This window comes from Lactuca serriola, chromosome 4 (genome assembly GCF_051521515.1).
Source record: "Lactuca serriola cultivar US96UC23 chromosome 4, Lser_US96UC23_V15, whole genome shotgun sequence".
NCBI classification, from domain to species: Eukaryota; Viridiplantae; Streptophyta; class Magnoliopsida; order Asterales; family Asteraceae; genus Lactuca; species Lactuca serriola.
The window spans coordinates 332,216,191-332,230,365 of record NC_136411.1 but is presented as its reverse complement, the minus strand read 5'-3'; positions in this window follow the sequence as shown (position 1 = coordinate 332,230,365).

Sequence of the window (14,175 nt, the reverse complement as noted above, 5' to 3'; positions counted from 1 at the left end):
TCAGGAGAGTTCATCTGCAGAGAATTTAGTTGAGATCTAAATCAAGGAGGTGGTTGCATGTGATGGAGTTCGTTTTTAGTTGTTTCCAACCGCGATGTTCGTTTTACTTCCAAGTTTTGGAGGAAGTTCCACGAGGAGTTAGGTACTAGATTGTTTTTTATTATCATTTACCACCCGCAGATTGATGGTCAGAGTGAGCGGACCATTCAGACACTTGAGGATATGTTGTGTGCCTTTGTGTTGAACTTTGGTGGGAGTTAGGATACTTATTTTCTTCTGGTAGAGTTCTCCTACAAAAACAGTTGCCACGCCAGCATTAGTAGGCCTCCTTTTGATCTGCTTTATGGGAGGATATGTCTGACTCCGATTTGTTGGGGTAAGGTCGGTCAACGATTGATGGGGAGCACTGAAGTGGTTCTCAAGACCAAAAAGATGATCTAGCAGGTGTAGGATATGTTACAGACCGTGCAGAGCAGGCAGAAGAGTTACATTGACTGACATCATTTAAACCTTGAGTTTCAGGTAGGAGATCTCGTGCTTCTGAAGGTGTCACCTTGGAAAGGTGGCATCCGGTTTCGTAAGCGAGGCAATTTGGGCCCCTGGTTCATTGGACCTTTCAGGATTGTCGCACAGGTAGCCAAGGTTGCGTATCGTTTGTATCTACCCGTCGAGCTTAGCAAGATTCACAACATGTTTCATGTCTCTCAACTACGAAAGTGTTTGGATGATGATTTTGTAGTAGTTTCCTTGGATGACATTTAGGTTGATGAGCGTCTAAACTATGTGGAGAGACCCGTTGTGGTTTTATACAGGAAGATGAAGGACTTGTGTAACAAGGTGGTGGGTTTGTTAAAGTTGCAATGTCATTATCGAAAGTGTTCCTAGTGGACATGGTAACCCGAGGAGGAGATGACGGAGCATTATCCTGCTTCCAGCAGCGAAATTCGAGTACCAAATCTAATTCAAGTGCGGGAGAGTTGTAACATCCATTTCCTGGTATGGTTCTTCCGAATTTAATGAATGTGCATTTGTAAACCACCACTATGTGGCAAGTCTTTAGCCACGATGTGGCGGCGACTCGGGCTCAAAACCCTAGATTCCAAGATTAGTGCCCTATTTAAAGGCATTAACTCCTAGGGGTTCCTCATTTGGCAACTTCCATCCTTTGAAATCGATCCCCACCTAAACCCTAGCCTTTTGTGTGTATTTTGAGTGTGAGAAGCCATCTTTGTGAAGATTGGAGGAAGAATGAGTCCATCTTGTGGTTTGTAAGCTTGGTTCCATCTTAGATCCAACATCTTCATCGCATCTCAGACCTTGTGGAGTTATAAAGTCTCAACCTTGCTAATTACATTTCTAAATCTTGTTTTATGTCATTTTTGAGCTTTTTGGTCCCAATCATGTTGTCCTTGGAATTCGAGTGGACTCCAGAGCCTTTGATTGTATTATTTAGCTTTTAGACCATGGTGTTGGTTCGAAAGTGGTCATGCATGACTTAGTTTGGTGTCCACTCATTTGATGCAACTATTAAGAGCTTAGGATTGGAGATCTTGATTTGTTGGATTGTCTTAATGGATAAAGTTGGAAACTTTATCCATCAAGACCTTAAGGAGATTCAGATCTAAGCTTTGGAGTTCTTGGGGTTAAAGGATCAGAGCTTAATCTGTTAAGTTGTTTCTGTTCATTTGCAACAACATGGTGGCTGGTCTGCTCGCGACTGTTTTGTCATGATGCTACCATAATGCGGAGCTCGTCTGGGGTAGTTTTTGACTTTTGACTTTGACCATTAACTTTTTAACTTGGTTGACTTCTGGTCAAATGGTTAGTTTAAAGTATAGACTAAGGTTTACCCTTGAATAATTTGATAGGAGAGTTGTAGCACCAATCTCTTGTCAGTTCAAGTTGTGGTTGATCCGATTCGAGTGTGAGGTGAGTCTACTCTTTATACTATGTAGGATGCTAGTTGTCTTTGTGACTCTTGCATGGAAGACCAGGGTTTGGCCCTTGGTATTTGTATCGAAGACCTGGATCTAGGCCCTGGCATTTGCATGAAAGACCAGGTTTCAGCTCCTAGCAATTGTATGGAAGACCAGGATCTGGCCCTGACACTTGTACAAGTAAAGACCATGATTTGGCCCATGGCGAGAAGTGATGATAAGACTATGATTTGGCCCATAGCATTCACTCGAGGTTGAAATAGACCCGTTGTGTTATGTATGGTATGTGGTATTTTGGGGAACTCACTAAGCTTTGTGCTTACGGTTTATGTTTAAATGTTTCATGTACTTTTGCTTCCAAGGGAAAGGAACTGGCTTGGTCGCACTGCATCCCCCAGAGATTTGTTTCGCACTATCTATTTGATACACTCTGATGTTTTTGAGAATCTTTATGTATAGTGGTTGGTTTTGATTAAATGGTTGTATGGTTTAGTGATTTAAAATAAAATAAAATTTACTTAGTATTTTTGGGATGTTACAATGTTGGCTCTAATTAAGGTGAAAATCGTCATTTTCACAGACTGGTCCAGGATTAGCTGCAATGATATGCAAATTTATAAAGTCCATAGAAAATTGTTGAAACATCGTATAGACCTGTACAAGTAGTCCCTGGGAAGCTAAGAAACTGAACTACTACAATATGGACAAATATGTAACTTCGGTGGGCTTTGGTGGTGTTAAAGTGGCATTGAATATGTCGTTGTTTCGGGTTAAAATCTGGAAATTTAACCTATTAGTTTATCTACATGTTTAGGGTGAATGGTATCCATTTTAATCTTGATTGCTATTAGTAGGAGTGTTGAAGGGTGACTTGGTTTGAGTGGGTTCCAAGCTGCAGTTAGAGGTTCATTCTATTACTTGAGGTGAGTTTCTCACTACACTGTGTGATGTGGTACATTCTTTGCTTTAGCTCCTGTGAGCTATAGGATATTTGTGTGGGTAGCACTAGGCTGGGTTAGTGTCTAGTGGGAGTGTGGTATTCGCTCACGTACTAAGCAATAAATATAGGAGGGCTCGACGTATCCGAGCAGGGGATCAGACGTAGCCAATGTGTCCTAAGGGCTATACGAACTGAGCAAGGGGATCAGGCGTAGCCAATGTGTCACAATGGGTTCAGGTTCAGGGGATCGGGCTTAACCAATGAATCCCAAGGGCTCGATGTACTGAGCAAGAGAGATCAGGCATAACCAATGTGTCCCAGTAGGTGTATGTTGTTACCGTTTCGTTCTTTAACATACATACGTGGTTATGTGGTTGATACTGTTGTTATATCTATATTAGGGGTAAAGCTTATATGATATGATATTATGTATGTGGGAAATTTACTAAGCTTTGTGCTTACCCCTCTTCACATTGAATATTGTTTCAGGATCAACAAGTACTCAGGATGGCAGAGCGTGACAGTACACACTGGCTCGGGACAAATTGATGGAGTTTTCATATTACCATGGATTATGTTTCTTTGATTTTGGAATTTATAACTAACAAATGGTTTTTGAAATTTATTGGTCTTGGGATTATTGTTTTGAAACTTATTTTGAATAAAAGTCATGATTTTGAATATACTTACATTGTTTTTAAAATTCAAATTTATTGCAAAATTTTAGGATGTTACACTTCCTTAGACCGGTGGGTGTGGTACAATAACCCACTACATTTTTGGTATGTCATGTCAACGCCAATCATTTTCCCCTCACCCAACAAAACTAAACGGTACCACACCCACCAACCCAACACACATTTTTATGCACAAAGTACTACCTTTTAGAGTTGTGTTTGTTTTTCCGATGCAATAGAATTTTAACGTAACCCAACCCACTGCACCACTAGGTCGGTGTGGTGTTTACCGCACCACCGCAAGTTGCGGTTCCTATGCACTCTGACCGGTCTTACCGTACATCTCTCATCTAAAAGGTTTGGTGTTCACCACATCCTTCCCTGCCATGTCATTCTAATCATGATGCGGTGGAGCTATAATTACCATTGTAATGTTTCCAACATATTGATAGTGTAGTATTGTGGTGTCATGGCGTGTAGTCTCATCTCTAATCTATTATGTATTGATGGGGCCCTAAAGAGGCTAGTTATGGGCTTTGCTGTTGAACTGATGTACAACTAGAAGCCATATATTTGTGGGTTTTGAGATACATATAGGTAGAAACTTTTCAATGACGAGCTATTATAGACATTAGATACCTATGTAGCAGTTTGATTTAGTTTTTTTTGTCGTTAATACTCATTTTCATTGCATTATTGGTTATCGGTATATTATTATTGGTTTGTTGTTTAAAAGCAATAGACATCTATATTTTAACGTCAAAGCAACATCCATACTTTAGAGGATCTGTAAATTCTGTAACAAAACTTATTATTAGGTGTCGATTAAATTTTGTGAGAAATGATTTTATTTATTTTTTGTTCTAACAATCATATTTTCAAATTAATTGTTGGGTTGTGAATTTTGAAGGAAACACACTTTAATATCAAAATTACGACCAATAAATTAACATGATATGAGAACTAGATTTAGGGAACAAAAGAAAAACCGTTTCCCACGACCTAAATATTGGCCAAAATTGATTAAGAATCCCCGTGTTTAGCAAGAAGAACGAGGACAACACTGATAAATAATTGGAGACAAGGACAAATATATCCGGACCTTGAATCCAAATTCGACCATGATCGATATAAATGTATAAAAAGAATATATATATATATATATATATATATATATATATATATATATATATATATATATATATATATATATAGGTTCATGTAACACCATCATATATTATGAGAAATTGATACGTAATCTCAGTCATTCATTTTGAAGATAAAAAAAAATAAAATGCAAAATAAATAAAAATGTTTGAATTTTTTTTTAAATATTATATTCGTCATTTTTTTATCCAAATAAAATAAAAATAAAAAAATTTCCATTTTTTTCAAAATATACGTGAAATATTCTAATAGAATATCATACCGTAAATATTCAAATTAGAATTTTAGAATGCTAGAATATTTTACTAGAATTCTAATAGAATATTAGAATATTCTAACAAATTTAACAATTTAAGTAGAATATTAGAATATTTTAATATATTAATCATTTTTAGTAGAATATTCGAATATTCTAACATTCTAAAAATTTGATTTGATTATTTGCAATGTAATATTATGTTAGAATATTTCACCCATCTTTCGAAAAAAAATGATGATTATTTATTTATTTTATTTTTTGAATAAATTAAATAACGAAAATAATATTTGAAAAAAAAATTTGGATTTTTCCTTTCATTTTACAATATATATATATATATATATATATATATATATATATATATATATATATATATATATATATATATATATATATATATATATATATATATATATATATTCTACAAATTTAAAATATCAAATTTTAATCCAAAAATTCCAACTCATTAGTATTGAAATAATAATTTTTATTACGGTTTATTTATTTGAATTTAACTTTTTTTTCCTTTATCAATATTCACCTCAAATATGACTCTAATATTCAATCTAATCTCACGTTTTGTTTTACAATTTTATATGTATTTATTAGTTTTCAAATTTAGAAAAGGAGGCAAATCTCTACTTCTCTCAATGTTTTAAAAACTGATTTGGTGATAGATTTCCGGTTCATTTAGACCGTCGGTTAAAACGTTTTGACAGTTAGACCGTCGGTTAAAACGTTTCGACTGTATGTTCAACCAAGAATTTTTCCTATGCCCAACAGTGATGTGTGTCAACCTTCGAGTTTTGCACAGTGTGAAAATGTTCAATTTGCTTTGGAAATAAGATATTTTTAACGGGTTATGAGAAAACTAGTTATATAAGTCCAATAATCCGGATCAAACGTTTTTTTACCTGTTCTATCAATCAGTTCAACCCGGTTTTTGAGAAAACCATCCAATTAGATTTGGTTTAGAAGACCGGGTTGAACTGATTGATAGAACAGGTAAAAAAACGTTTGATCCGGATTATTGGACTTATATAACTAGTTTTCCCATAACCCGTTAAAAATATCTTATTTCCAAAGCAAATTGAACATTTTCACACTGTGCACAACTCGAAGGCGTCGGCATAGGAAAAATTCTTGGTTGAACATACAGTTGAAACGTTTTAACAGGTTTTTGAGATAACCGGGATTTTGAGATAACCCGGTTTTTAACGGGTTAAGAAAAAATATTATTAAATTATTTTCATCATCAGTTATCAGTCTAACCAGTTCGGCCGATCGATTTGAACTGATTTTTAAAATATTGACTTTTTTATTTGGATCCCCGTTATCTATCAAGAATAAGGATTTGGATGCATTTATAATAATACTAGGCGAATGCCTGTGCGTTGCGTAGAAACACCTATATAGTTGAAGTCTTTACAAATATATGTTTTCTTCTTAAATATAACAATAACGTTGTTGTTAAATTTGATATAATAATTTTTATACTAAATTCATATAATATATTGATTATTTTGAATTATATGAAAATATATACATCTATTATAACTTCGTGATTTCAATCGTTTGAATGACTTCTACCCACGAGTTACACATGAATAAAATTAAATATAATATATGGTTTAATGTTGTTTATAGTTGTTGTTATTGTTAATTAATTTTAATTTTTTTTTCTTAATGTTTTAATTTCTATCATTATAATTATTTAAAACATCAAACATTATTTTTTGATTTTAAATGTAACAATATAATCATTTATATAGAGTTATTTTTAACTATAGTTATTGTAATTTATTTTAAGCTACTTATTTGAAAACTTTTAACGATTATAAAAATACATTTAGAAAATATTTTAGTTAAATTGAGGATACAATTTAGTTTTTTTTTATCACTATAATTTTTCGCTTTTAACTTTTTACAAACTATTTTTTGGTTTTTTTAGTGGAACTGAAATTTATATTTAAGTTGACATTGTAATGCGCAGAAACACCTATATAGTTGAAGTCTTTACAAATATATGTTTTTTTAAAAAAAATATAGCAATAACGTTGTTGTTAAATTTGATATAATAATTCGTATACTAAACTAATTTAATATATTGATTATTTTGAATTATATAATAACATACACATCTATTATAACTTTATAATCTCAATTGTTTGAATGACTTCCACCTGCGAGTTACATATGAATATAATTAAATATAATTTAAGGTTTAATATTATTTATATTTGTTGTTATTGTTAAATAATTTTTTAAAATTTATTTGCTTATTGTTTTAATTTCTATCATTATAACTATTTAAAACATCAAACATTATTTTTTATTTTATTTTAAAGGTAACAATATAATCATTTATATAGAGTTATTTTTAAGTATTGTTATTGTAAGTTATTTTAAACCACTTATATGAAAACTTTTAACGATTATAAAAATATCATTAGGATATATTTTAGTTAAATTGAGATTACAATTTAGTTTTTGCATTTATCACTTTCAACTATTTACAAAATATTCTTTAGTTTTTTAAGTGGAACTGAAATTTATATTTAAGTTGACATTGTAATGTTATATTTACGTTCACAATTTAAGTATTTTGTCCAAATTGTTCAAAAGTTGTAGCTTTAAATTGATAATGGTTTACATTTAACATCATAATAAATGTAATAAATTAAGTATAATATTTTAAAAGTTAAAGACATAACTTTATATGTAAAAGTAAAGATATTAATTTAAAATTGAAATTTAGTTTATTTATGATTACACTTTAGGTTTGGTATTTATTTAACCTTATTAACCAATTTATAATAATTATTAGAAAGACACTACAATTTATCACTTTTAACTATTTACAAAATATTCTTTGGATTGTTTAAGTTAACCTAAAATTTATATTTACGTTGATCCTATAATGTTATATTTAAATTAATAATCTAAATATTTTATACAAATTGTTCTAAAATTGTATCTTTAAAATGATATTGGTTTACATTCAACAATATATATTAAAACTAATAAATTAAATATAATATGTTATAAGTTAAAAAACATAACTTTACTAGTAGAAGTAAATATCTTATTTTAATATTGAAATTTAGTTTATATATGATTACATTTTAGGTTTGAAATTTATTTAACCTAATTAACCAAATTATAATTATTATTAGAAAGAAATTGAAAAGTCATGGGAGTTTCAAATGAATGTGGTGAAAGAAAAAATAGATGAGAGTTTCAAATGAATGTGGTGCAAGGAAAAATGCTTCCTTTATAAGTATATAATGATTTTTTGTTAAACCAATATTAGTGAAAATTATATATATATATATATATATATATATATATATATATATATATATATATATATATATATATATATATATATATATATATATATATATTAAATCTAAACAATAGTAACTTTTATGTCTTTAGGTTTTTGCCACAAATGTTTATTAAATTTGACACTTTTAGTCCTTAAAGTAAAAACTTTTACATTTTTGTGTTTTGATTAAGTTTTTGTGTTTTTAGGGTTTTGCCACAAATCTTTAGTAACTTTGACACTTTTCATCCTTATAGGGAAAAGTTTTATATTTTGGTGTTTTTTCCATAAATCTTTAATGAATTTGACGTTTTCGTCCTTGTAGTCAAAACTTTTACATTTTGACATAAAAAAACACAAAAAAAGTCCTTTAGAATTTTTCCACCATATTTTTGCAATTTTCACATTATTGCCACAATATTTTTGGATTTTCTCCACCAGTGTCCCTTCTTTTGGTTGTTGTACACTTTTAACATCTAATTTTAGAGGTTGTCGACTTTTTCTCCTATTTGTGGTGATTTACACTTTTAACACATATTTTTTTAAGTTTAACGATTTTTCCCATATTACCCCAAAAACGGCATAGCCACGAGTTCTTTGCTATTTTAGTAGAGTTCTTTGCTAGTTTATATTAAAAGTAAACTTATATAAAAAGTTAATATGTTTTTATATTATTATATATGATAAAAAGCAATATTATAGTTTTGTGTTTTTATAATTTGGGTACAGAAATTTCTTATTTTACATTTTGGCTACAAAACTATTTTTTTATTTCATATTTTGACCATGAAAAATTATAAAATTGGCATATTTGGTCCTTAGACTTTCGTACATTGGCAATTTCCATCCTCTTAATCCGTTAAATGGCACTTTCCAGCCTTTTACTTTATAAAATGACACTTTCCACCTATTTTGTAAAATGACAATTTTATCCCCTCAAATTTGAACAATGATAATTTTCACCCCTTTTGTATATTGCCATGTTTGACAATTTGGTCCAAATACTTTTGTATATCGGCAAGTTTGGTCCCCCGAAAAAACGTACACACAAAACAATCAAATGATGAATAGTTGTATTTTTATTTTATATGAATAAAACATTGTAAGCAAACCTCTAGTACGTCCATGCAAAATGATAGAAAGCAATTTCTAATATAAATTAGATTTGGTTCTAGATAATTATTGTGTTTTTAACATAAAATACTTTAGCTTTTTCATGAATTACAAAAATTTATATGTATATAAAGTTAAAAATCACGTATGCTCTTATATTAATTATATATAAATTATATAAATTAAATTTGGTTATGGATAATTCTTGTATTTTTAACATAAAATACTTTGCGTTTTATAATACATGATCATAAATTACAAAAAAAATTAAAGGTTAAAGGGAAATTGTGGATAACAAAGCACAAATAGGTAAACAGAATAAAAAATAAAAAATAAAAAATGGTGGGGACAAGAGAGGTGGTAGCTGTGTAGGGCCACAGTATTTTGCGGGACTGTGGCAAGACAAGTTGGCCCACTGCCGGTTGACATCCACTTTTGCCGGTGACTTTCAACGCTTAATTTAAACATTAATATGGTTAAATGAATCTTAGAATTAGGGTAATTTACATCTCGAGTCCCTGCAATTTGTTAAAGCTTACACACATGTGTTCTCAAAATCGTTATAGAGTTTTTGCTCCCTGAAAATAACTTTTATAACATTTTCGTCCTTTCACTTTTGTATTGAGTGTAGTAACTAGTAACCAAAAGTTTTTATTTTTCAGCCCTTATCTATCCGTTATCATTTTCAATAGTTTAATCCCTTCAGTATTTTTTATCATCCTCATTGGTTTTATTTTAAATAGGCAATTTTATTTTTAGACATCATAATTAAGCACAAAATTTTACATAGATGTAGTGGGGTAAAGTAGTAACAAATTGTGCCGCAACCTTTTTTGGATAATAAAACTAATTTTTTTTTAAAACACACACACACACACACACACACACACACACACACACACACACATATATATATATATATATATATATATATATATATATATATATATATATATATATATATATATATTTTCTTCCTTCTCCACATCAATGTTAGCCTTTTCAAAACCTAAATTCACAAAGAAAATATAATCAAGTTTCAAAATTTAAAAATTCAATGCATTCTAAGGGAATAAAAACTATAAATTCTGACAGAATGTATTTAAGATTATAAAGTTTGACAGAATATAGTAGAAATAAAAACTATAAATTCTGATATAATGTAGTAGAGACTATAAAGTCAACCATAAAGTATCACAAATTCATAACAGTTAAACAAATATACTTGTTGTTAACAATTATTCTCAGACATTCTAACAGAATACATTTATATAACTAAATTCTAACAGAATAAATTACAGAATTCAAGACCTGGGATTGAATCAGCAACACATATCTGCATTCATTCCCAGTCATGAATTCAAGAAACAAACACACATGGATTCCCCTGTCAAATACCGAAACCCAAACAACCATTATCATAAACTTTTTCAGGGAAACCTAAACATCAAAATTTCCATGGATTCAAATCAAAATAAGATGAAGAAGAAGATCACCTGTTGGCCATGGATGCTTTTGTTAACTTCCTTTTACTTCAATTAGTCGAGAATCGAGACCCTTGTCCCCCTCAAACTTGTTGTTTTGCTGCTTCCTTTCTCCCTTCTGTGTCAATGGCCAACAACCCCATTTTCGTGTTTTTCCTATCCTGACAAAAAAAGAAAAACAAACACTTCCCAATTTCAGTCTTTTGTTGCCATTCTCTCCCCCTAGTTGTTGGATTACCGGACCAAAGGAAGAAGAACAGGAGGCTGTCGGAGCATACCTTCGTCCACGTACCTGCAATCACCGGGAGTGATGCCCTCATCTACCTCTTCCCCATCAAAAGACATCACCAAGCACCGACCATCACAAACACCACCAGATTCCCTCCCCGTTCGCTCCTCACTTCTCACTCGCATTCACAGACCCCACAGCAGCGCCACTGCTCCTCCGCATCCCCTTCTTCAGCCTCATTGAACTCCAGAGTCCATCATCGATTGTGAGATGAGAGTCTATCCCCCCTTTTGGATCCGCCGACTGTAGAAGAAGAAGCAGAAGCGGTGGATCAGATTCAGGGCTAATGTTCTAAATTTATCATCGTCCCTTGCATGATATCAGGAATATTAAATATCTTCCATAATGAATTATACAAAGATTACTATAATACCCTTTTTGATTTAATTAATTATTTAATTATTTGTTAAATTGTGATTGGTGCATTTAGGAACACAATAGTTGCTAGAAATATTTGAACCTAGCTCTCTCTCTCTCTCTCTCTATATATATATATATATATATATATATATATATATATATATATATATATATATATATATATATATATATATATATATATATATATATTCAAACTCATATTTATTTGCCAATATTAATAATTTGTTCAACGATAGTGTTCATCTAATAATGTATTTGTCGATGACTTCTACAAGTACTACGATAATGTATCAGATACTTTGTCGATATTTACTTTGACAAAGAGGCATGTTGATAATATAGTGTTTGCGTTAAAGATTCATCACGTTGTTGAGTTTGAAAATTTTCTAGGTTGAAAATATGTAACATATGAAAGGAAAGTGGTATATACTTTCTTATTAATTACAAATAAGCAACAATTTATAATTAAATAAAGAGATATTGATTAAACTTACTCATATAAACGAGTTAATTAATAAAAATAATCTTTTATTTATGGAATTTGAAAAATAATCACTTACTCCGAAACATGTTATTTCATATTAGTGATACATGTTCTAGAGTTTGAGAGTTGATGTAAATGTATTCCAAAATTTGGCAGTATAAGAGTCAGATCTATTTAGAATTGACTTCATACATTTTCGAATGTCATCATACATTCTGGACTAAATAAATTACATCCCAGAGACACATTTCATAATTTTTTTCACTATACATCCCTTGCTTTCATCATTTCTTCATTACATTCGAGTGAATTTAGAAGAAAGCTTTGCTACATCTAAAATGAGTTCAACAAACCCAGTTTAGGAAGAAAGCTTTGTGAACCTAGTTGTTTACTTAAATACTTTTGAAAGAACTAAATTGACAAGTTTTAATTGATGGGTTTTGAGAATCTAAAAATGATCTTTTTTATAAAATAATTTTATGCAGCAAACGAAAGACTTTAAAAATAACTAGTTTATTTTATGATCATTTTAACAAAATCACCAATGATCCATTTACACGATATTAGAAATATTATGACAGCACAAGGATGTTAAGAAGACAACCTTTGGAACCTTTGATCCCACTTGAAATTTGGGAGTTGATGAAGATAACAAAGAACAAGAAGCCTAAACGTGTCTACAAGTATCCACCATTAAGAGTAAGACACTTTTGGAATGCTAGTTCCCTTTTGTATATGAGACTTCTTAAGCCTTTAGGTAGTTAACACAATTACACACTAAAGGAAAAAGACTTCTACACCACTTATACTTGCAACTAGCCTTCAAAAGAGAGAAAAAGGGGGAGCGAAAGAGAGGCTACAATTTTGGTTCTCCAAAGGAACAAGCAACCAACAAATGGAAACCTTTAGCTCCTTATATATACACATACAATTCCTAGAGACCATACTTTCATTTAATACTAAGGTATGGCAAGTAATAGGCTTTTCATGTATAATAAAGGTCAAACAAGCAAGCATAACCATGCTTTGGGTGGGTATGGTCATAGGTTGTCCATGGCGGGACCATGAGGTGTTAAACACTCTTCTTTAAATAGCTTATGATTGCTAGTGATATCCAATATGCTAAAAAAACTTGTATATTACATATTATATCATACAATATGATTCAATAACTAGTTATAACCCCTAAACATATTATTTTCATAAAATTATAATTTTTCCTAATTAAATACAAGAGTTAAATATATTTATCAATAATCATATTAATAATAAATATCCAATATGTGCCAACCTTATTAAGGTGTGGCCCCATAAGATCATATGTTATTAGTAAATGTCATTCCGTAATGTCTCTTAAGCATATAGATCCAACAATTTCCCACTTGCAAAAGATTCATTACAAATTGAAATAGACAGTAGTTGGCGTCTAGCAATAGACTATTGCCCCTAACAACACACAAAGGAGTGTCATCTTATCAACAACGAATTGTCGGAGCTCAAGGCTACAATTGATGCTTTCCTTACGCGGGGCGTACTCACTTTTTCAGCAACTTTGATTTCTTTTAGCTTCTAAGTCCGGCTTCCGCTTTAGTTTTTTCTTTTGTGGTTCATCGGCAACGAATAGCTGCAAAACATAATTCAAAGCATTATGAGTACTTTTTAGTTCTAAAATAGAATAAATAAGGCCAAAATATTAAGATAAAGTGTATAAAAATATATATGAAAATACACATATCAAAATACCCCACACTTAGCCTTTGCTTGCCCCCAAGCAAATTTGCTTTTATTTTACCAATATTGCACTAAACAATCCATTTAAAACTCAGCCATTATGCCAAGACCTCAACGCGTACATTTGTGTCTAATATTTTCCTAAAGTACCCCCCCATATTTTAAATACTCACAATCTTCATAAACACTCACCCACTTTTTCCGAACAATGCTCATTTTATGCAACCCTCCGAATCCATCCGCAGAAAACCTCCTAACCTCAAGGTATTTTTAGTTGAGCAACCTAAGCATACATATTCTAGAAAATTACAACTTTCCGATACCACTATGGAGCTTTATTTGAATTCTTCATTTCTTTGGCAATTTGATCTTTGATTTTTTTGAA